The sequence below is a fragment of the Bombyx mandarina genome, chromosome A1, assembly GCF_030267445.1.
Source record: "Bombyx mandarina strain Sakado chromosome A1, ASM3026744v2".
NCBI lineage: Eukaryota > Metazoa > Arthropoda > Insecta > Lepidoptera > Bombycidae > Bombyx > Bombyx mandarina.
Genome location: NC_143234.1, coordinates 5,242,701 through 5,267,753, shown reverse-complemented (window position 1 = coordinate 5,267,753; position 25,053 = coordinate 5,242,701). Strand labels below are relative to the sequence as shown.

At 34.6% G+C, this 25,053-nt stretch overlaps 2 protein-coding genes and 1 long non-coding RNA gene across 3 annotated transcripts in view; 2 read left to right on the top strand and 1 right to left on the bottom strand.

Moving 5' to 3' along the window:
- Rpb10 (DNA-directed RNA polymerases I, II, and III subunit Rpb10) overlaps positions 1-25,053 on the bottom strand; it is a 276,671-nt gene that overhangs the window by 142,656 nt on the left and 108,962 nt on the right. The window lies entirely within an intron of this gene.
- Dyrk3 (Dual-specificity tyrosine phosphorylation-regulated kinase 3) overlaps positions 1-25,053 on the top strand; it is a 186,359-nt gene that overhangs the window by 96,419 nt on the left and 64,887 nt on the right. The gene's annotated exons all lie outside the window — the stretch shown is intronic.
- Positions 1-25,053, top strand: part of LOC149499481 (uncharacterized) — a 32,637-nt gene that overhangs the window by 1,687 nt on the left and 5,897 nt on the right. The window lies entirely within an intron of this gene.

Genomic DNA, 25,053 nt, shown 5'->3' with positions numbered 1-25,053 from the left:
AAGGATTACCACCAGAGTTATAAAATATAAACATACATTTTTACCTTCAAATGTGACAATGTTTTTGATACGTAAGTGGTCAGTAAATCAGTATTTAGCCTCAATCGACTGGTTGTGAAGCGTGACTTCGAAATGTTAATAAAAATTGAGAGGACATTTTTTTATTTAAACTATAATTATTACTATAGTTATTACAATTAAAATGTATAAAAGTAAAAAAACCAATTTCGTTTTTTAATACTTCTAAACTCACGTCTGGTATCGCGAGTTTATACAGATGAAATTAATTTAATTACTATTTATATAAGTTTTCTAAAAACATAAATCTGAAAACGCGAGTACTACAAAATTTATAAGTCTCAGTACAACTGTAGCAGCATGGCTATTAACGCTGTGTGGCATGGTAATCATTTAATCGATTTGTAACGAGGATATTTGCTAGTTTGTGAAATGATTTGTATTTGTGTTGCTTTTTTACATAGTTGGCACATAGTGAGCTCCTAATTACCATATAATTAATGATGCTTCGTCTACCCACCTCAAGGTGTCAGGTCTTCTGAATTCGGAGAATAATTTGCCTTAGCTTTTAGATATAAAAACTATAAGTCAGAGGCACGGAATATTCTAAAGGAGCTTTTTAGCTTTATTTCACAACCACACTGACACTATAAACTTTTTTAGTGAAGCTTATGAAATTCCTTTTTATGACCCCGCCGAAAGTTTCGCAACTGACCTTCGTTTGCTTTTCTTATTCTGTTTGAGGTTATAAACAAAATCGTAAAAGCGAAACTACAGAAAGCTTAGTAGAAGTTGTTTTTATTTTAGAGAAGGCTCTAGTCGTTCCGATTTTGACTTTGAACAGAACTTGAATAATTACGAAATATAGTATCGAATAATTTATTTTTATTTTATCGCCTTTGAATCTATTAATGTAATTTAATTTAAGATCGATACGTTTTTTTTTTTATTTGAGTATTTTGCAGCTATCCTGCATTTCTAGTTGAAATACACGATGGCTTTGCAGTAGAAATAGGCGGTGGGACTTGTGTTCTTGAGGGATCGACTTACACCGCCAATATGAAGTCGTCGTGGCCTAATTAATATGCCCGGTGTATTTTCATCCAATGATGCGGCTAGGCCCGGGCTAAAATTCTGTGAGCAAATATCAATTTTTTAAAGAAAATACGTATCTAATAAGTCCGCGAACGGCTTTAACGATGAAGGAATATTATTTTTTATTAAAATGGTGACAAAAATACCGGCAGGACTATGTTTTAAAATTTAAATCGTCTTTATGTTTGTATGTTTCACTTCATTTCTAAATTTATCTGTGATGGGATTCACAACAGAAAATGTTTACAAAAACTTGTATTTTGAAGCACAATTAAAATGCGCAACAAAAAAATAACCTGAAAAGTATATTTTATTATAGTTAGTTATTAAACAAGATTTTATGAAATGTCTTGTAAGCGTCAGTTGAACCAATCTAATATCGAAGTACAGCTAAAAAGGGCATTTATTTATTTACGTGTAGCTGTATGAGACACCGTCAAAAATGGCTGATAGCTTTTAAGTGGAATAGCAATTTTAAATAATATCTATTAGGATTCATTACCTTTTTTTTCCTACCTAAGCTCACGGGGGGCTCAAACCTGACGACATTGCTAACACGAGCAAGAGCCGTGTTTCGCAGAATCTACCACCGGATTGGAAACGCGACCCACTGAGAAGATCCGGCGAGAAACTCAGTGGGCTGTGTCTGTGGGTTAATTTACTCGTCGAGCCCTTCGTTGCAAGCGACGAGTTCGACGAGAACGATAACCGGTGCTTGAGTACCTAAAAGCACCGTTAGTGGATCGGGAGGATCCGAAATGACGTGTTTTGGGCGACGTCGACTGCTTTCCATTCTGTCCGCACGATCAGGAATGTAGTTACAGGCGGCCACGATGCGAGGGTTCTCGTGTCTTTCGTTACCGAGAAGGATTTGTCTATACTGAAAGTGTCTCGGATTCAGATCAGTGTCTTTCATAAAATGAAATTTTGACTTTCAAGTAAATACTTTTAACACGTATAAATGTAGTACACATACATTTCTATTTTCTTTTACTGAACCAATTGCAATCAAACCGTAAGACTATATTGAAATACAGACAAAAATCTAAACGTCTCCAGACTAGGGAGGGTGGGTAATCTAAATCGATTTTAGTAGATATTATTTTGTACCAGGTCTCCCAACATGAGTAAGCGGTGACGAAGACCGAACAGATGATCCTGGCTCGAAGCCAGGAGTCTGTATCGAGCCTTTGTCTGTTCTAACGTCTGGCCCTTTGTTTGGATATGCCTTTGTTATCACACGTACGTGATCTGAGTAATACGACTCAATTATATTCTATTAATTAGTTTACTTATGTCGATTGTTGGTTTACAACGGTAGAAGGCTTTTTTTTATTGTCTATGTAAGCTGACGAGCATATGGCCCACCTGATGGTAAGTGGTCACCGTCGCTCATGGACGTCAGCAATGCCAGGGGCAGAGCCAAGCCGCTGCCTACCACATAAAATTTAAAATATAGAGATCGGTACTAAATGAATCATGTAAAGGTCAAAACTCTCAAGCAATTCCACGGATCCTTGGTCTTTAATTAACTATAATTACCCGTAATCTTGCACTTAGATCGCAAGATAGATAAAATAATCGTACACAACACGGCGATCGAGAAGGTCGCGCCATTAGCAAAGTGGAATCAAGCCGAGACATCGTTTTCATGCTGCTTTGTCATGCTAATTTGTAACCTGATCAGGCGGTTCTCAGCTAACACTGTCAAATACCTGTTGAACTCGAAGCCGAAGGAGCATTTCACAGAATAACATATTTATTTCCTTCAGCTAACAAAGAGAATGAGAAAAGAATCGGGAATCGTGAAACAATGACGAGCTACGAGTTTGGCGTCTTGTTTACAATTACTGTTCAAACTAACTCAACATTCACTAGGAAACGAATGTAAGAAATTGTAATCGAATTAATAATAGATTACCTTTTCATATCCACGTCTACTGCTTTACTTTCTGTGTATTTCTTTAAACCTTTTGACTATATCAGATTTTTTATGGATTTAATTGGGCAGATGAGTTCGCACCGTTTCCGGTGTTAAATGGATTGCACAGCCCATAGATATCACACCGTAAACTGCCGTTTACCTCGAGACATATCTTTGAAGATTCGAGTGCATTGGAATAACAAACATTTCAGACTGGGAATGCAATAAGTTCTGTTGTGTGTAGGTTTTATTTTTATTTATATTGCTTAGATGGGTGGACGAGCTCACAGCCCACCTGGTGTTAAGTGGTTTTACTGGAGCTCATAGACATCTACAACGTAAATGCTGTCACCCACCTTGAGGTATAAGGTCTCAGTATAGTTACAACGGCTGCCCCACCCTTCAAATCGAAAGGCATGACTGCTTCACGGCAGAAATAGGCGGGGTGGTGGTACCTACCCGCGCGGACTCACAAGAGGTCCTACCACCAGTAATTACGCAAATTATTATTTTGCAGGTTTGATTTTTATTACACGATGTTATTCTTTCACCGTGGAGGTCAATCGTGAAAATTGGTTATGTACGTATTTCATTAGAAAAATTGGTACTCGCCTGCGGGATTCGAACGCCGTTGCATCGTTTGATACGTACGTCTTATCCTTTAGGCCACGGCGACTTCACGAGGTTCACAATGTGTCTCATATATTCACGAAAATTAATTAATTAATTTTGTCAGTTCGTTTTAAATGTGGCATTGTTCCATCGTTTTGGAACGCTTCAAATATTTTAGCATGTAAGCCTTTCAGCACATCATACGTTGTATCTATCATGAACTATTTCTAACACAATCTCGATGTACAAATTTGTATTAACGTCATGATCACCTTGTACGCCTACATATCTATAAACATGCACGCACGTTTACAAAACGCTCCGCATCAGATAACAGTTTGGGAATCACAACACGAGTATTCGTACTCTTAACAAAGACCAGGGTTCCATGAATACTGAAACGTTATATATCAAGTTTACCGTAGGGAGGTTAATCTCGAATCTCTTTTTCTTCTATACTAATATTGTAAAGAGGAAAGATTTGTTTGTTTGTTTGTATTGAATAGGCTCCGAAACTACTGAACCGATTTGAAGCTACCCTATTCCCGAGTGACATAGGCTATAATCTTTTTTGAACAAAATTAGGTATCCTTACTAAAACTTCAATAATGTAACCCAAGGTGTAAAGAAATACCTAAAATATTCTTTACATCGCCTGCCCTGCGAAAACTATTGATGATATAATATAATAATGTACTACGACTTTGTAGAACCCATTATGATGTACAAAAAGTGTCGCGACAGCATTCGTCTGACTAATATAGTTATGTCGCAATAAGTGTTCGTTTATTAAAAAAAATAAAACCACGACAAATATCGTTGAAATTTTTGTTCGAGACTCGAGCGGAGCCGGAGCGGGCCACTAGTTCGTAATAAAGAGCATTTGAGTCTTATTTCGTAATTTGCAAGTAATTCAGTAAAACAATCTTGACAAAATTTGTTTCAATCTAATGATGTAGCAAAGTGATTTTACTTCAGTTTATTTCCATTCCGCTTTTGCGATAGATTTGAAAATGTTTGTTTTGGAACGTGTCGACGATCAATCAACATTTTCCGGGCGACGTCGTGACGCCAACGAATGCAAGTAATTCTATCCTTGTTTACAATTAATTGATGTAAAACAATGTTAATCTTACTTTATGCAATCGGTCCTTGGCCGGTATCTACACGTGTTTCCTCAATGACTATGATAAGAGAGGCTCTTCAGTGTTGTTTGTTCTTGGACAAATGGTCAAGAAGCCAAGTGTATTGATATCGAGCGATGCGGCTATACCGGCTAAGAACTTCACCATGATAGCCTTTAAGAAATTAATCTTGTTCTCCTTCTAAGCATCTTGTGAGACGACATAGGCAGTTTGGGTAGATTATACCTATTTTTTCACTAACGATCGATTCGAACTGATATAGTTTTTTTTTGTTCTAACTATCAGAGTCTATAACCACCATAAAGTGAATTTCTCTGCAGGTTTTTACACAAATAGCACTTAATCTCAATTGCATTGATACAACGTGGATGGTTGTCTTATCATTCAAACTGAAAGGCTTATTTATTATGCCATAAAAGGAAGCCATCGAAATCGATCCGTCTAAACATCAAGAAAAATTGCGATGGATTGGCCAATAGTACTTACTCTTTATGGGAACAGTTTGGGATCTATAATATTGTAACCATCATCATTAGATTATAAAAAGGACTGTTGACCTTCCTGCAAGGTTAGCCACAATGAATGATTCTTGTCCTGCGCTCCTGAATGGTCCTGCGCTCTCCGCATCTACCAGATTCCAGAAAAATCACGGACAATTTAAAATGAGATAAACGGTTTTAAGGCTCTGTTTAATTCGGTATAAAACATTAGACACAACGAACCCTGTTCCAGAGGGTGGGTGTTCTCCCGTGCATTAGTCATTTGGCCTCCAACTCTCCAACTGCCGGAAGGTAGGTGCGCTGATCGCTTTTGGATGTCAAACCGGTACCAGGGTTATTTAGTAGTCTAGACTCGCGACTTTGCGCTGGCTTGTACAATTTATAAATGTCGGTGTACAACGTCTGAATATCGTTATTTATTGTTGTTTTATGCACAGATTTGTTATGAAAAATGTTTCAAACGTAATACGAAGAATAAAACGAATGAGCTCAGAGAGACATTACCGTATAAGCTTTTATACATAGAATATTGGTGAATTGAAAAAATTAGGACGAATTGTGTTTATTTGAAATATTTTAAAATATAATATACCCGTAGTAGGTACTACCTTTGTTATTTAAAAAATTGGATAATCTTATAATTTTTGTACATTACTAGCATTCTGGTACAATGATAGGCTCTGAAGCGTAATAAACTTATTAGCACTGTGAATTGCATTTAATAACGGGCTGTAATAAAAAACCGATCTTTTTATTTTTACAAATAAATAAATAAATATTTATCTTAAATTAATTCATGTTTTTTTCTTCTACTAAGATGTTCTTGAAAATGTTATAGCAGATGTGACAAATAGCGGCTTAGTTTCGATATTTTTTTCTACCAGTAAAAAAATTGAAAAAAATATTTAACAAAGTATAATTATGTATGTCTGCAATTGAACGCGGTAGAAATAAAAGAAATATTAAATGTCATTCGCTCGCAAAATTCTTATATACATATATGTTTGTCTCGTTTTAGTATCGCATTTTCTTTTCATCGAGTTTAAAATCACAACAGTTCTAAAGAAGACTTCACTAAAAACACTGAAATTGGAAAATATGTACTCTCGTATACCAGACTTTTAATTCAGAGTGCTATTCATAGTCTAATATATAAAATGTACAGTGGATGTTCCGTTGTTCCGTTATAACTACTGAACCATGGATCCGATTGACTTGAAACTTGGTATCCATGTAGAAAATACATGTACTTAATGGAAAGGCTAATATTTATATGAGTGTTGGATTCCCTAATAATAATGACAATAAATAATAATGTTAATTTTAAATGCCCAGCGAAGCGGGCGAATACGACTAGTAAACGATATATGGACCGTTTATTTTGAAAGTCCATTTTCTTTTGTTTCGAGAAAATTAAAGGTTAGTAACCTTGTAGTTGATTTAAAAATACAGCCAAATCATATTATGAGGTCTGGCTATGCCACCTACCTCTGTCAATTGGACTTACACCACTTTCATAATCGATGATTATGCAATTTCATTTACCGACCGATTTTAAGTTGTACAAAACATGGGATTTTTTGGAGAAATTAAACGCGGTCTAGTTATATATAAAAAAAATACATTAAATTAAGCATGAATTACGCGATAGCTCATTTTTCTCATAAATGGACTTACACCACTTTCAAAATAAACGGTCCATATATTATATACTCAATCCTATACATATTTGCAACGATTATCGTTCTTAATGCATTGTGAAGTGACAGACAAGGTGGCGACACAGACTCGTTCGTAATATTGCTCTGTTAATTTCAAATCTATTATGGTTTTTAAATATAAATAAAGGTGGCTACTGACGCTCATAGTAATTCCAAAGTAAAAACTGACGCCAAATAAACGTTTTTTCCAATTCGCAATTGCATTCACATAACGGCGCTTATCTCTACAAAACATTAATAATACTTCGCGACAGAATGACCACTTCTGAACCCACACCCTATTTATAACTACCGTTAATTACTTAAACACTAATATTAATTGTATTAGTACTTATGTATGTCTATTTGACAAAAAATTATAATAATTTGACGTACATTCATTTGTGTAAATCAACATCAAATACGTCTTGTTGATATTTAAGTTTCTCTTGCGTTTCATTACTGCACTCTGTAGTAAACTAATCCGACTTTGTTTCTAAAAATAAATAAAATCTCGTTTGTCACCTTGAAGATTATTGTTGTAACTGCACTGTTATGTATCAGACACCCGTCAAGGCTAACCGCAGACACGCAATATTTCGACTTTTGTTGCTAGACAAGCTCTGTTTAAAGTTCCTCTACCAATCATTTCTGAGAATTTATTATAGTTTCTATAGTTTTTTTTTTACTACCTATGCTGATAGCCTTGAGAGGCTATTTCAGCTTCACCCTAACGTGTATAGGTGAGCTCATGGCTCAAAGCTTTAGGGCTCCACTCTTTTTATGGTCTTGAATTCATAAGAAAAGCTCGATCGTAAAAAGAACGAACACAGATGACATTAAAAGTCGTGTCAATAAATTCGAATATTAAATTAATGTTTAAATAAACAAAGAAACGACAAAACGAGCTTATATAAGCTCCTAAATGAAGTAAGATATAAATGGTTAACAGAAACCGGGTCGTTAAAACTTTATTGCTCTCCAAAAAGTACACTGGAAAATAAATCGGAACATTCAGTGTTAAATTTTTAATGTCCCTTTCCATCATATTTTATCGTAATGTTAAAATTAATTACTTTATTTCTTTGTTTACAGGTAAATCATTGTGGATGAACGTGACGGTGTGCTGTTCGATTTAAAGCAACATACAACAGTTACTGGTGGTAGGACCTCTTGTGAGTCCGCGCGGGTAGGTACCACCACCCTGCCTATTTCTGCCGTGAAGCAGTAATGTGTTTCGGTGGGGCAGCCGTTGTAACTATACTTGAGACCTTAGAACTTATATCTCAAGGTAGGTGGTGCATTTACATTGTAGATGTCTATGGGCTCCACTAACCACTTAACACCAAGTGGGCTGTGAGCTCGTCCACCCATCTAAGCAATAAAAAAAATAAACATAGCGGTGGTTTGGTTGTGGTTCTGATATTTACGGAACCATGATACCCATATACTTACTGCGTTCTTTGATATTAAAAAAAATATGCAACTTCAACAAATGTCCGTGTAGCATCCGTGGAGTAATCGGGAAGATGTCAGACCTAGTGTTGAGACCGCGCCGAAGTTAAAATCATTTAGCAGGTATGAGTTTTTTGTTTCAAGTATATACGCATCTGACATGTGTCCACGAACTACCCCCGCGATAAGGGATTGTATAGATGGCATTGTAAAAAAATTAAACTATATAGTAAAATTTTGAAATATACGTAGCTCCCAATCAGATTATTTTGGACGCGAAACATAAATGTGTTCCGCTTTGAAGGCTAATAAAGACATTAATTAAACAATATTTGTGATTTCGATTTATTAATCAACTGTTTCTATGGATTTCGGTAGCTACTTAACTGTATGGTGATGATGCGCCAACAGAAAACTATTACAATTCAGATTTCGTATAATCGATCGTATCTGGATCGAATAATTTATTATGTTTCACACTTTATTTAATTTGGAATATTTTTATCATTAGCAAAGTCGTTAAGCGACACCTACATGAGTCTTCTGAATATCGAATCAATATAATATTTAATTTTAAAAAGATGTAAATTTAGAAAGATTTCTTCCTATTTCGGTGTCTCAGTCGCATCATAAAGAGTTTTTCTTTCTAAATTTAATTAAATTGGTTGTAGACTTAATGTTAACACGAATCCATATATTAACTATTGTTTAAATGTACGAAATTAACGTATGAAATTATTGTATTTATATGCTCCTAGCGATTCCCACAGCGAAAGTAGAGTGCGATTCTCTATTATTCTTTTGTAATTATACTATATGAGTTAACTTACAAAAGCTATCTTAATAAGGAGCATTCCTTCTCAAACTACCAAAACAAAAATTATTTTATTAAGCATTTACTAACTGAGTGCCCAATGTTTAATGCAGAAAGACATACTTCTGCCTTGCCTATGTGTTTGTTTGACTGTTTAAATAATAATGTAAAATGTACTTTAAAATTCCTGAAAATTATAGATTACCATAGATTAATTTAACTATAAGCTTATAGTGGTCGTTAATGACCATTGCTGTTAAAAAGCGACCTTAAATAAATAAATAAATAATAATAAATTATTTTGTTGGAGAAATAAAAAAAGTAATTTACAAATCTGTCCAAAACTAGAGCTATAAAAATATGTACCGTTTATCTTAACGACCGGTTTCATCTGTAATTCGATGTTTATTTTGATATCTATACATGAACGGTTCCCACGAGTCACGATGTCAACATTATAATGAAGAACAATGCTGTGGCGCCATCATCTTTGATTTAATAAGTGCAATTTTTTTATTATGAAAAATTGCGTGTGAAGGAATAGTTTTTAAATTAGCATTAATTAAAACGGATCAGCTTGATTGTAATTTAGACTACTATTATGGATTAATCTTGAATTTAATATTTTCATTTTATTATTCCCGACGTTTGAATACTACTGTTTTCGTGGTCACGGACGATTAATGTGTTATTTATCATAATTTCAATAAAGTGCCCATTGTCATATTTTCTATGAAGATTACTTGTTTGCATTTACAATTCTTCTCACTCACAGAGAACAGTAATTTGAGGTCCCTGTGACCTGAATTTCCATCTTCACGATAAAAGGAACTTAGGTTAGATAAGCGTCAACCAACTTCTCTATTAAAGCTAGGGTATTTTTTTATTCCGACGGTCTTGCTTAACATACGTTGAATTAGCTTGTTTTCTTTAGCGAGTATTTGGATTTTATCAAAACCGATGAAGTGCTAAAATTGCTAGTTTTAATTAAGTATTACGACTCGCAAAATTCGAAGAAAATACAATTGTGCTGTGTTAATGTTTAATTAAGTTCAAATAAAACTTATTTTACAACATAATATACGTACACATATAAGCGATATTATCACAAACCGCTTGAGAATTTTGCCGAACTTAACATTTTTAATACTCAGAGTATGATTTGCAGTTAAGATTACAAATCTATTACAAACATATAATTTAAGGAACGATGATTAAGTTGCATTGATTGCAATTCCCTTTTACGAGGTTAGTCTCAGTAGTCCGTATAATAATAATTTAGAAAAAAATAATGCCATTAATATTTTTACGTGAAAATGTTAACACAATACTACAGTAGATGCGGCTGTAATAATTTGGAATAGACACTAAAATAGCGCTCGTATTCATTATAATGGCTTATAAAAAAATTTGCATATAACTTGAAACATTATGCCATTTGCATTGATTAAAAATGAATTTTCAATCGGACTGTATGTTGTATGAATTTTTATTTAAAAACCCATTGCTTTAATAAATTATTTTCGTTGCATGTGACTCTTGCATAAGTTTGCAAACTCGAATGTTGAACTTTAGCTGTTTTTTTCTTTAATTGGCCTACTATCTTTTTTTTTAATGTCGTGACATAAAAACCTTCATAGTAATAACGGCTTTCGTTTACGTCACTGGTGAATTTTGTAGTCTTTATTTAAAATGCTAATTACAGATGTGTTGAAAGAGGAGGGGGTAATAATACATCATTGACCCCGGGATAAGAACAGAAGAAAAAGTCATTTTGTTAGTGAAACTTGATAGACGAGTCGACGGCTCGCCTGGTGTAAACCGGTTAGCTCAGTCTATATGCATTGGAACGTTTATAACAGAGATATTACAAAATTCTATGAATCACAAAGCATTGGTTATGTACAGAAATACGCAGGAGGCTGGTAGGTAATACAATACATCAGTATGCAGTGCGAACTCAACATGTGATGAAAAAAAAAATCATCCCTACACCACAATCTCGTGACACCAAATAATTTCTCAGACAAAAATTATATATTATTTAATATTATAAATATAGGTTTGCAGTAAATAGTATATCGGAGTTTAATCTTTACATTGTTTTGTTTAGAAGACATATTTATTTATGGTCAAGAGCATAACGCTTATCTCGTTACGTGACGATTTCAGTAATTCTACCCATACTGCGCCAGCCGTATTACGGAACTTCTTTACAAAAATTGTCACTTGCCTCAAGCTGCTTTCAGACTACGCTATAATATAATAGCATATAGTATATTATAGGTCATAGCACAACAATATCGCACACTATACATTGTTATGGACACGTTCACACTGTACTGTACTATATATTATTGGCTAAGTATAGGCTGCTATACTATATGGCACTATAGTATAACATAGTCTGAAAGCAGCTTCAGGATTGTGAATCAATTGCATAGCATAATTGCATTATTACGGTCACACTAGGCATCTTGCACGTTAGGCATCTTCAGAGGTACAAGTATAGAACTTAAAATAGCTAGAAGTAATGCAAGCACGGGCAAATTGTTTAATTGTAAACAGGAAGTGAACGAACAATAAAATAAAATGACTTCTTTATTTTTCATCAAGAAAACCGTTCATAGATCACCCGTGTACGGTTTCTTAACGTTCAAATCGTGCCGTAACGAAACGGCAAGGTTGAACGTTTTCACTAGCGTTATTACCAATTGAAGTCAATGTCATTGACAAGGTTCCCGTGACCTGTACCGTGTACGTCTTATAGAAATATATAAATAATACTTTGTAGTGAAGATACGTATGTCATTACAAAATATTGGAGTGATTTTACGTTGTGTCCGTATAACGTTGTATAAGTGTAGGTATTCATGTTAATGCTTCGCAAAGGGAGGGTGTGAAAATACTAGAAATTTATTTAAAAAAAAATCAGATAGTGCATAGTAGTTTACTATGGTACAAGGAATCCTGGTGAGATAATTGCTCATACTCAATATTCAGTTGCTTTTTTTATTTATTGCTTAGATGGGTGGACGAGCTCACAGCCCACCTGGTGTTAAGTGGACATCTACTTTAAGATTCTCTTATCTATCTATCTATTTCTTCTATAGAGGCATTTTCGACATATTATTATAAATAAATAAATAATCGACGACAAATTACGCACGATCATCTACGAGTTCCAAACTAGGTTTCTTTGTAGAGATACTGATATTCATTTAACAATATACATTTATAGATATTAACCACCCAGACAAAGTAAAAACAAACTTGTTTATCACATAGACTTATCATGATTTGAAAGGACAGACGTTGTTCACGATTGACTTCCACGGTGAGGAAATAACGTCGTGTAATTAAAATCAAACCCGCAAAATTATAATTTGCGTAATTACTGGTGGTTGGACGTTTTGTGAGTCCGTACCACCACCCTGCCTATTTCTATCGTGAAGCAGTAATGCGTTTCGTCTGAAGGGTGGGGCCGCTGTTTTACTGTAAAAACGGAGACCTTAGAACTATTATCTCAAGGTAGGTGGCGGCCCTTACATTTGAAATGTATATGGTCTCCGATAACCACTTAACATGAGGTGGACCGTGAGCTAGTCCACCCACCTAAACAATTAATAAAAAAAGACAATACGTCGAACATTACAACTCATGATTTAAGCTGCGTGGTGGCAAACACATTGCGATATCCATGGCCTCTGGTAACAGCAGATTAGGCTGAAGAGAACCAACCTCACAGCCCTCATACCATTTGAAAAGTAAATAGTGGATTCATTGTAATCTTGTTCACAACAACGTTCCCTTCATTCTGGAAATAGTTCCGAGTTTGATTATAGCCAAACATGAATCGGAATTTGCAGATCGTAAAAGTGGTTTATTTGTGCGTAGGACTTTGGAATCATATATTTTTTTTTTTTTAAAACAATCACGCCTCGTTAACTGGTCCCGTGATAAGTTCGTAAAGAACTTGTGTTAGAGGTATCAGATAACGGAAATAAATGTAAGATTTTTATTATACACATACATCTATTTAATATACATCCATAACCCTGGAAAAGACATTTATATTTATCATAGAAATATCTCCCCTTGGCGGGATTCGAACACGCGACCCCCTTGTGTAGTGACCATGTCACTTACCACTACACCAGACGGCCGTCTAAATTGGACCTTTTACAAATGCTTTGCTGTAATGTTCTCGTATAGAATGATGTTGACGAAAATAACATTTTGAGTAGGTAACATAGGGACTATTACGACCTTTACCTATGCATAAATAGGTAAAGACAGAAAAGTTAAGTACCATTTTCTCTTCACTTTGTAACTCATTCTTTTTTGTTTTGTTAAGTTTGCTGTTGTCTACTTTAGTGCCATCATTAAAAAAGTTTTGGATATTTTCACTTCCATTTTTGTTAATGTCAATAACAAAACATTGAATGAATCTAAATCTTAAGGTGTCAGTGATTACGGTCGAAAGTCGATCATTGGGCCAACTCTAGTATCCATAATTGCTTCATCCACAACGCTGCTCCCTTTCCTTTCAATTAAAATATCAAGACTTTATTGCATATGAAAGTAAAAGATACCCAATGTGTACAGAATAAAGTGTGCTTTGGCTAAAACCTTTTAACACATAGGGTTCATAGCTCTGACTATAACCATCATTAACGAGCAAACCTACTTAGGAATAGAACCACGTATAGCATTTACTGCATCTGACTGTGAAGCAAGACTACTATTGCTGTTTTTATTATATCTAGCTTTTACACTGGGCCTCGCGGGCGTTAATGCAGGGAAAGTATATTATATCGTTCGGAAATTGTAGGTACTCTTTCTGGATGAATAGAATCCTATGTCGTTTCCTGTATCCCTTCTATGCTGTTTTATGATGATAGGTTGAGTTGTTACGAAGTGAAAATGTGACACACATTTTCGTATTTAAAATATTACTGTATTAATGTAGCTAGAAAGGTCATTTATACAAAATGACTTCGAAAATAACCAAAAACGGCAAATATGAAAAACTCCAAAGGTAAAATGCAACGTAACGTACTGAATTTTTTATTTGGTCCAGTCGATGCATTCAAGTCTAGCATTTCCGCAGTACGGTAGTTAAAAAAATCTATATAAAATATATAAAAATGAATTGCTGTTCGTTAGTCTCGCTAAAACTCGAGAACGGCTGGACCGATTTGGCTAATTTTGGTCTTGAATTATTTGTGGAAGTCCAGAGAACGTTTAAAAGGTAGATAAATATGAAAATGCTCGGGATTAAATAAAAATAACCATTTTGTTTTTCCTTTGATGTGTACCCCGTCGGACGGATTCCTTTTGTTTGTTTTAAGTTTATTTTATACAAAAGTTTAGGTCTTTTATTTATCGATTGAGGCACTACGAAGTCTGCCGGGTCAGCTAGTACATTTATAAAAATGACAATATTATTAAAAAATAAAAAAAACCACTCACTTATAACTTTGTTTTGCAAATAAGTAAACGCTGCAATTACAAACTGTTTTAGGGGCCGTGGATGTCATATAGAGAATGTCATTCTATGTTAAGTTAAAAAAACCCAATCTCTGCTACCTTACACCTAGAACTAAGATGATAACGACATCCTTTCACTTTATCATGGTTTCGTTATATAAATAAGCAAGACAACGATACAAACCCGTCCGTGTTCACAATAAGTCTTATTATTTTAATTTCTTATGTATTTCTAAATTGTTGGTATAATTAGAGTAAAAAGAAGAGAAAATTTGTAGTGAAAAAGTTAGTTGAAATATTTCAAGTGTCTCGTACAGAAGTCGCCCTTATTTTTACAATGCTTCAACATGTAAAAGTAAATTAAAAGTAATTGAATCAAATTTATGGAAGTTTGAATTAAAACAATATGCGAGTTTAAACAACACATTTAGAATTTGAGCAAAAGTACTGCCATTGTGATTAATTCGGGAAGCCTGTAAGCCTGTTTCCTTTGCTCTCGAAGCCTTCAAAAATCTCTCTACAAACATACTCGAGATTCGACGATAAATTGCTTCAAAGAATTCAGAAGAAAATGTTATTTAAACTTTGAATTAGTATTGTTTGTCTTCTGTCAATCATTTTAAAGGCTGGTTTACACAGTGAGAGTTTTAAAAATACGTAGGTACTCATTGTTTACGATTTTGTCATGCGATAACGTATTTCGCCTTCAGCATCCGTTGGTACAAACCATTATCGTTTTTGATACGCTTTCATTAGCTTCAGACGTATGTATGTAACGGAATCTTTGAACATGATTTTGAACCCCTTCAAAACGTCGGATTAACTCGAAATTTGGTATACTTATTAAGGACCGATGACAAATCAATAGTAAAAAAAAATTGAAATTCAACAAAAAAATTAGAAAAAAAATTGAATTAATAATAGTATAAGAAAAAATGATTCTATTGTAAAAAAGCGTGGTAGGCTTTTCAGGATATTATCAAAATGTATATAGTATACGGCCCACAAAATGGTAGGTGGTCATCGGCGCTCATGGTCATTAGCAATGGCGGTCATCCTTCTCGGCGAACCCATCGCGATGAAGGACTCTTCGAGTAAATTAACCCACAGACACAGCCCACTGAGATTCTCGCCGGATCTTCTCAGTGGGTCGCGTTCCCGATCCGGTGGTAAATTCTGCGAAACACAGCCCTTGCTAGGATTCGTGTTAGGAATATCGTCAGGTTTGAGCCCCGTGAGCTCACATACTAGTTAAAGTTACGCTGATATGGTCTCTATAGACCATCAGCATAGGTAGGCAAAAAAAAAGAAAAGCAATGGCAGGGGCACAGTCAAGACACTGCCTGATAGATATCAATTTTGTTGTACTGAGTTGCGCAAAGTTTTTGTGCTATTCCCATTCTGATTCCCACAGTTTTCCAGGGATCGTGTATGGATTTCCCACGGGCTCCGAGCCACGCCCTCGAACGGGCGACCGTAAATTGACTGTGGGATCATTCGTAGCGTTTATTCATATGTTATGAGTATGGTTACACGTAAACATACCTTTGTACTGTTGAGAGGAAACAAAAAGAAATTTAATGTGCGAATCGTAACGTTGGAAACGGTAACAAGCGCCGTTTTTATGATTAGTTTTTGAATAAAAATTACTATTAGAATAGTTTATAACTTTCAACGCCCGATGTTGCGCCTATTGTCTTTATTGTGTGTTTTTGCATAACAATATGTTGACTTGCTTAACCTACTTTTTATCACATTAATAATACAGAACGCTTTGAATGCGAAAGTTAAATTAGTCGCAAACATTAAATTAAGAATGTTCATTCATTTACATATTTATTTTTAACGCAAAAGTATATTCGTCTTACAGTATTTTGGTGGTATAGTGAGACCGGGTGGGTAAGCCACATTCGTGTCTATTTTCAATGCAAATAAAATTAACATGCGTTTTATTTTGAATAATAGATAGCCGACACGTTGCAATGGATGGCGTCTTTTACTTTATCTCAAACGGGCGGTAGCATTCACATAGGGTGGTATGAAAAGAAAAGAAAAATTGCTTACATGGATGGACGAGTTCACGGCCCACCCGATGTTAAATGGTTACCGGAGCCCATAGACAACTACAATGTAAATGCCGCAACCCACCTTGAGACATGAGTTGTAAGATCTCACTTCTAACAGTACCTACAAAAAGTGTGCACGACGTAAGTAATCTTCTTTTAATATTATTCAAGGATTGTTTACGTGTAGCCTGGTGGAAGCATTGTTCTGTATCCCTCCACGCTGTCCCGGTTTCCTAATTCCGTATACCGTGCTAAATGACTATTCGGTCCGGTGAAACGGGTTTGCATGTTAATTACGTTATTAGGTTTGCGGCTTCATGAATTTATCCGTCATTAACGGGTCGCTGACACAAATATACGGAGATTATATAATAGTTGAACGATTGTTGCCTCATTGTTTGCATCGTGAAATTTCACATACTGGTTCTTAAGACTTAATTTCGACTGGTTTGTATGAATTTTTTAACGCACTATTGAAACCTGATAACCCTGTGATTTCTAATTGTAGGGAAAGTATGTTTTTTTGAAACTACTTGTGTGCTACTGATCGTACGTCGGTGGTAGTGGGACAGGAATATTCTCTGGTAAACAATAACCATATCTGGTTTCATCACATATTCAATTCGATTCAGAAGTCTATGTCTCTGGATTTTTCCCCTATCTATTCACTGGCAGCATAAGAGGCTATTCCAGCTACGCCCGGATGGGTGGGTGAGCTCACGGGCTCAGCCTGAGAGAATTTGCTAACACTGGCCGTAGCCAGAGCAGTGCTTTTCAGAATCTACCACCGGATCGGAATCGCGACCCACTGAGAATATCCGGCGAGAAACTCACTGGGCTGTGTCTATGGGTTAGTTCGCTCGTCGAATTCTCGACCGACAGCCCCGACAGGATCGTGACCGGTGCTTGAGGGTCCCAAAAACACCGAGATTGAATCCGGGTATCTCTGGATGTATGTCGCCATTGATATTGCAATAAGAACTTCGGTAACAAAACCGCTCTTGAAACGCATTTTCAAGTTTTCTATAGAACAAGTTCACAGCATCTTTAAATATTGTTGGAACATTGTCAGTGTCAATAGTTTTGTATGTTCTTCGAACGGAGACCTTAGACGTCGTCATAAATTATTTTCCCGTTTGATCTTTTGACATTCGCAACGTAAACGATGGTTCGTCGTTTCTTAAATCAAAAATATATTCAACTCTGAGAACACGAAAATTCCTTATGAACTATCGCTTGATTGTAATAGCTACCAACATCCGTTGGTTTGCATTGACGTAAGGAATTTCAAACAAAAATTTGCTTTGACTCTCAACTAAAGGGGAACCCATCCAGGTAAAAGTGAGTATATCTTATCTTATACCTTTAAACGAGCAATTCTTGTATATATAATCTGAATCTGGGAAACGGCTCCAACGATTTTATAAAATTTAGTATACAGGGGATTTCGGGGGCGATAAATCGATCTAGCTACGATTTATTTTCAGAAAATGTTGTTTTATTCGTGTTTTCAATAATCAACTTTATCGATAATCAACTTTATGACTCTTCCCAAAATCTATTGGCGAATAATAATACTATTTTTCTTAATTGAGAGCAACTAACTGCTTTAAAGACACAACAAGATGGCGTTATAAAAAAAACCGAGCAATGCTCGGTCATCATCTAGTCAAAAATTAAAGTGAAACGTTTTATGTTCGAAGAAGCCCTATCGAAGAGTTTTACTTATGTTATGAATCAAGCTGAAGTACACAATGCAGCAATAAGGGTACCTGTCGTTTAGCAACGAGATTGTCCAATTATCTATATATTAAATACGTGAAGCAAAAACTTTGTATCCCTTTTTACGAAAATTGCGCGGACGGAGGAGTATGAAATTTTCCACACATATAGAGAATATAGAGAAGAAGTGCACAATGCTAATATTTTTTTTAAATAATGCTTTAAAGATACATTAAATCAATAAAGAAAACATTAAACACACTACATACCATGTATTTGACGCACACACGCTTGCATACTATTTATTGTCAAACTTTTGTTCTTGACGTCTGTGGTCAAATTGAGAATAGATTAAATATTGTTTGTCTTTATTAAAAAAATTTATAATGTAACCTTGGCGAAATTTGTGATTACAGAAGTATAAATTACAATCATAATAGTGTACAAACTTACAATTCCAATTAATTATAGTCGAATCTCGACTACTGCGGGACCTCTAGTTCAAATAATATTTGAAAGCTTTGATAGGTTTGTGACGGATAGCCATCACGGAACACAAGATATTTGACATATACTTTAATCTCGCTTAGACGTTGTCAAGAGAAGCTTGCATATACAGGGTGTCACAGAAAGAATGGATAATCCTGAAACACCTCATAGTAGAGCTATTGGGGACACAAAATAATAATAAAAATTCTCAGGTAGTACCAGTATTTTCCATACTGTTGTGCGTTTCTGAAATATACAACCAGCTACAAATAAATGAAATCCATAGGCTTTCTGGTTTTATAATATTCTACATGGACTATACTAAGAAATATGCAGGAAATCGTATGAGTAGCTAGTGTAATTTTTTATAAAAGTTAATCTGAACTTAAATTTTAATCATGAAATTTGGTACTTTTCTTTATTGTTAATTTGGGTACTATCTAAGAAATATTTTTTTTTATTTTAAGTTCCCAATAGCTCTACTATGAGGTGTTTCAGGATTATCCATTATTTTTGGGACACCGTGTATGTACAAATTACGAATAATAACATTCGGACAGTCGGTCTACCGAGCAACTATAGCCGATCGCTGCAAGATCTTCCTTCCGTCTTTAAACCTCCCACAGGTTCATTCCTTTTTTTTGTTTGTTGCTATGATGATTAATCGAAGCCACGGCTTATGTCTTCTCAAGTGATGACCGGAGCCCAGAAGATATAAACATCACAACGTGAATGCCGTCACCCACTTCAAAACCAGTCTCAATTGTTTTTTATAATGGCCGGAACGCATGAGTGCTTTGCCCTAGAAATAGCGAAGCTGGTATTACCTATCCGTGCGGGCTTACTTACAGTACGCCCCACCGCCAGTGAATACCTGACAACGATTATCGTATCTGGTACTTAGGGTATGCTGCTGCCCATTCACCACTGAATATTTTAATGGGAAGAAGTCTTGTTACTCCGACGCACAACAATAAACTGCTATGACGCATTGGTGTGTCTCGTTATTGTTAAAATATTACATTGCATTGAAATTAACGACTTGCAAAACACGTTAATAAAGAATATTTTTTGCTGCATGCTTACGACGTTATTATTCTTAAATAAACCGTGTTTATTGGGTGTGTATTAAATCGGTTGACAAGCACAAAATATATGTCAAATTTGAACGCTGTTTTGTAATGATTACACGAAATTAATTAACGGTACATTGGCATTAGTTAAACCCAAAGCGGATCGGAGAGTTGAAAACAAAAAATATATTAGAGGTCTTTATTAAAATCATGTAACCGAACAATTTTCATGACGTCATTTACAATTTCAATTTGAATTAACCGAAACCCTAGTTGCCCGTCACAGGATCGTCAGGGCCCGCATTAACCCCCCCCCAGATAGCCTATCTTACGACCGTGGATTAAATTATTAATATGCCTATTATGCGGGCTTATTCAATGTACTTGACATTGTTTCCAAATTTCGGTTACAGTATAGTGAAATTAACATAAATAAATTTGTACCTATGCCAAATAATTTGGCGGTTAAGTTTTCAAAATGTTGAAGTGGTCCTTTGCTAAATTAAATGCTTTGAGACGTGAGGTCGTAGCCTCAAATGCAATAGTCCGCCTCATAAAAATACAGGATTGTGGACCACTGGCACGTTTGAGCGTGCATAATCACAACTCTTCTATTAATTACTCTTCACTGCATACTTATATATTAGTTAGAAAAGCGCTTACAGAAGAATAGAAGAAATTAGACCCAGCCCAGAATCGAACCACGGAACAGTCGCGTAATTAATTAAATGAATCGAATGTCTGCTAGGCCATATTCAGTTTGATAGTAAATTATCAAAAATATTCTTAAAGTTCATAATATGTGTTGGTTGATTTACTGATAAGTTACAAGAAATCGTTGATGTCCCACCTGCTTTTTTCTTCATTGGCTTTATATTTCAAATATTATTAAATATCTCTTCTAAATACAACAGTCTCAGTGTAGAACAGTGTAAAAGATCAATTTTAATGAAGACACATACATTTCAAGTTTTATGAGCTCTGTGGTATGTCTGTCTGTAGCAACGGCATATTTTTCTAAGTGTCTACTTAGGCGGTAACAGCTTTCTATAAAATGGGTCGCGTGCTCGTCTCCATAAGAATACAAATTTACAGTGAATACATATTGGTAATTAAGATGGCGTCATTAGGAACAAGCAAAAAGTAAATTTCCTTTTATCCACTCAATTGATTATCATTTATTTATTGATTACATAGTTATTGGAGGACTCCATTGAGCGGTTGGTGGTGCAAGGGAAAGTCGAGGGCAAAATATCTCACGGTCGATCTCCAACAAGATGAACCGACCTCACTAAATCTGTGACTGTAACATATATAATTGCTCTTACTCTGCGAAACATCGTGCCACATGGCGTCGCATCGCGAGGGCATCGGTATCCCGATGCTCTCGATCCGACTGATGCATGACCACAACCACTCTCCCAAGAGTGTACGACTAGGAAGAAGTTATTGTCAGCATTACACTATCGTTAACGAGGCTTTTAAATCAATCGAACTATGTTCCATGCTATTGAAACACGTGAAATATAATTATTTAATAAAATTTATTGCTTAAAAATCTATTGAATACAATCAATAATAGCTTACGTTCGTAAATAAAGTCATTAAGTTAATTGAACACTTAATCTACTAAAATTTGATATGGTCAATTAATGTTGTAATGTAAATGAGGAGTGTTCGGTGTCAAATTACCTAATTCTATAAACTTGCCTTGTGTACTTTTAAAAGGCATGCGTACTTATTCTGATACTATGAGTAATGACATAAGATTGTTTATTCCGTAACGATAATTCACCCTGTATATTTTAGAATTATTACAAAATGTTAATAGTATTTTATATTGTTTATGGTATAATGCTAAATATCTTCGATTTATATAAATGCTATTTTTTAGCAGCTCATAGACGAAACTATAATATTGTTTTAACAAAATAAATCTGAAATTTTATTATTTTATCAAATAAATTTTAAACGAACAGTGAATTCTTTGCTAACTAGTTAGAGTCTACCTAGTTAGATAAATAGATGAACTATAATGAACAATGTAGTACATGAAAAAATATCGGCGATCAACAAACACTCCTCTATCATTAAAACCAAACACTAAATATAAGATATTTTAAATATAAAATCACTATACTAATTAATATCTAAATAGTGTTCCTAAGGAATGGTTATAATATATTTTACTAAAATATAAACTAGAATAGGTTTTAAAAATAAGGACAAAATATTTCGTTTGATTATACAATAGCTAATATAAATAAGTAGAGTCCATAATTCTAGGGTCAGCAGACTAAAGCACATAAGTCAAAAAACTCTACTTTACAGGAATTAAAAAAAACTATTTAGAATCTTATACATTAACAAACTTAATAATGTTTATTTGAATTATAGAAGTCTATAACACTAACTTATTATTAAAATTAAATATTTTAAAGTAAATGTGATTATTTTATAATTAGATGACTTAAGTTATAAGGAACACAATAATAGTATGAGTTAAGTGAAAAAGAACAACAATTAAGATATATATTATAATAATATAAGTCATAAATATAAATAACAACTCAATGTTTAATTAAAATTATTCTTCTTCATCGAGTTCTAAAATATCTGGATCAGTATTTCGTAAAGTTTCCAACGTGGGAAGACTTATGTAAAATATCTAGTCTTAAAGGGAGTAAAAGTAAAAAGTATTTTTATGTCTTCATTCTAAGCTTTTGCTTTTCAGGTTCAATAGCTCGTATTCTTTGCTTAGATTTATCTTGAATTTCCATTAAAGACGCCAAGTATGCAGATCTTTTTGCATATGACCCCATTTGCCAATATTCTGTAAATATGGCATGCCTATCAGTTAATGGTATACGTTCTTTACATTTCATTCTGCAAACAGGTAACTCTTTCAAATTCAAAATCATTTATTTCAACTTAGATGTCAGTATAACACACTTTTTGAATGTCAAAATATAAATAACAATGTTATCTCTACCACCGGTTCCAAAAAAAGCCACAGTCCTGAGAAGAACCGGCGAAACAAACTCAGCGTCCTTTTTTTTTGTTTTTTCTCAATATATTTTTTTCATATTCGGTCTGATATACATTTTCCTTTTAAAGTTTTGTATGCCTGTCCTAAGTTACATTTTATTTATTTTTTCTCTTTTTATAGTACGTATACTCTTTTTTGGAGACACATTAGGATTCATTGTGTGGTCGTCGTGGCCTAACGGATAAGACGTCCGGTGCATTCGTGTTGAAGCGATGCACCGGTGTTCGAATCCCGCAGGCGGGTACCAATTTTTCTAATGAAATACGTACTCAACAAATGTTCACGATTGACGGTCCACGGTGAAGGAATAACATCGTGTAATAAAAATGAAACCCGCAAAATTATAATTTGCGTAATTACTGGTGGTAGGACCTCTTGTGAGTCCGCACGGGTAGGTACCACCGCCCCGCCTATTTCTGCGGTGAAGCAGTAATGCGTTTCGGTTTGAAGGGTGGGGCAGCCGTTGTGACTATATTGAGACCTTAGAACTATATCTCAAGGTATGTGGCGCATTTACGTTGTAGATGTCTATGGGCTCCAGTAACCACTTAACATCCGGTGGGCTGTGAGCTCGTCCACACAGCTAAGCAATAAAAAAAAAAAAACATTGAAATTTCATCACAAGTACTTGAACTTGATGTGTTTGGAAGTCTCGGTAATTCATAACATGGATCTCGTACAAAATCATCACTAGAGAAGTCAAGTACAGAATAGTATGTTAAACTACTGATTTGACCTGATGATGTTGACGGTATAGGATCGTCTACTACTAGGTTCTCTGTGTTCAAAATTGACTGTTGATTTACATTTTCTAAAAAAGGACAAGTCAATTATCTATTTATAATGATATAATATTGATATAATTACGTAATTTGCAAATCATAATTTTGAAGATATGTGAAAATATACCTTCATTGCTTTCCAGATGAGTGGATAACGCCATTTCAACTAATTTCTTGCCTCTTTGAATATTCATCTTAAATAATTAAAATACTTAAGCACTCACACACAACTAACCAACAAACTGTGCACAATCGACAACATTAGTAAATTAAAACCACTTACCGAAGTGTTGTTTACGTTATAAATATTTTTAAGTAACCACTTTCTCTAAAGAAATGTTACATTTTGATGTTCTTTATAACATAAGTCAGACTTCTTACGTTAATAACTTTGTACTTATGGTGTTCCTTAGAACATAAGTCCAGTTATGTTTTTTAGTTCGTCTGATTATATTAGGATTTGATAAGGTTGATACAGAACGCCGCTTGAATACGCCATGAAATACTTGAGTTTGATTTATGTGCTTTAGTCAGATTGTGTGTTGAGCAAAATGTAAACCGATGATGTAATAAAAAATAAATTGAAAATTTTGACTTATGTGCTTTAGTCTGCCGACCCTAGAATTATAACCATTGGACAAGTAGATAATACTGGCGACGGTTAATGAATATTACTGTACGCCTATAAAGCATGAATACATGATTGTAAACAAAACTGGTCTTATAAGCGTCGTGTAACTTAGGGACAGTGCTCAACGTTTTCCTCTTGTCATCGAGTTAACTTTAGATAATCAAAAGAGACAAAACATGGCATAACATTAGTTACGACAGATTTGTCAATAAAGCCGTGCTTGTTTAAAGAAAAAGGGCTTTATTCGATATTAAATGAATGTATAGTTTCTCTTAGCTTGGATTCATGAATAAATTTGTTATATTTTTAGTTTTATTTGAAAATAATACGTGACATACTCATTAGAAAATTAAATGTAAAATACACAAACATTGGAATTTAAAAAGAAATTTAAGTACTTAAACATTATCCTGTTATATTTTTTATTATACATGAAGTAATTAGTTTTTGAAATAAAGTTATCCTTAACACTTATATGTCATATC